Source organism: Otolemur garnettii, unplaced genomic scaffold, assembly GCF_000181295.1.
Source record: "Otolemur garnettii isolate 467f Iridium unplaced genomic scaffold, OtoGar3 scaffold06975, whole genome shotgun sequence".
Lineage (NCBI taxonomy): Eukaryota > Metazoa > Chordata > Mammalia > Primates > Galagidae > Otolemur > Otolemur garnettii.
Genome location: NW_003859370.1, coordinates 1 through 1,070, shown reverse-complemented (window position 1 = coordinate 1,070; position 1,070 = coordinate 1). Strand labels below are relative to the sequence as shown.

At 35.0% G+C, this 1,070-nt stretch overlaps 1 non-coding gene across 1 annotated transcript; it reads right to left on the bottom strand.

Moving 5' to 3' along the window:
- Positions 1–546: 546 nt before the first annotated feature.
- Positions 547–621, bottom strand: LOC111722966. The gene has a single exon (XR_002771589.1). It is a non-coding gene; the product is annotated as a small nucleolar RNA SNORD113/SNORD114 family (small nucleolar RNA).
- Positions 622–1,070: the final 449 nt, after the last annotated feature.

Below are 1,070 nucleotides of genomic sequence, written 5' to 3'. Positions count from 1 at the left end.
TAATATGGTTAAATCTCTGAGAATAATTTTCAAAAGGCAAGACTATCTGAAAGTCCAGTTGCTATTAAAATTCTGAATACTTCTTAGCAATATCTGCACAGCTCAACAATCTCAAAGATGTTTTCGAATACATGTACAGATGTTGGAATTGTTTTGTTTTCATTTATTTGAGATTTTTTTCTTTGAAAAAAATTGCCTGAGATTAATTAGAGAAATCTGGAATTCTTCCATCAAAAAAATAACACCAAAACAAAACAAGATACCATCTGGACTCCCATGTCAGCCTGAGCAGCCACAGTTTTGGCTTCTCTTTGCAAATAGGTCTAGAGGAATTTCTATCACTTTTGATATACAAGTAAAATGTCCCAACAGCAGCAATCCATGCCACCCTTTTGAAAATTAATTCATTCAGTTAAAATTTTTTTTAACATCCTCTATATGCAGAAAAAGTGAAGCTTATTCAGAATTGAATTTCCATCTCTGCCTCTCTATTTCTCTTTTTCTTTTCTTTCTCTGTGTGTGTGTGTGTGTGTGTGTGTGTGTGTGTTGAACCTCAGAGTTCCAGACACGTATTATTCATCATCCAATACTCATACGCCTGCAATTCGCATCATTGGTCTATTTCTCTTTTTTCAAAGACATGAGTGTCTGAGAATGGGGAGATGGCAGGTCACAGGGACTGTGGGTAATTATGAACCAGGAGTGACTAGGGCAGCGGATTCAAAAGAACAGAAAAATGCTAAGAAAAACAGAAGTCATCAGACTTGAGAAACTAATATTTCCTGGGAAATTCTGCCAGCTATCAACATATATTTAGTAGGAGTCCTCAGTCTAAGGAAAATCAGATTTATATACCAATTTCTTAGAAATAATCTAGCCTCTAAGAGAAATTAGATCTTTGCACTGACACCTCTAATTTTCATAATTATCCACCTGCTTAATTCATTAAGTAACTAATACATGCCTAAGTACCCATACCTGCCTTCCAAAGAGCTTCTACTATTGAGAAGTATACCATTATCTACTAGACTACTTTCTACTATTGAGGAGTATATCATGAATTCCTTAGT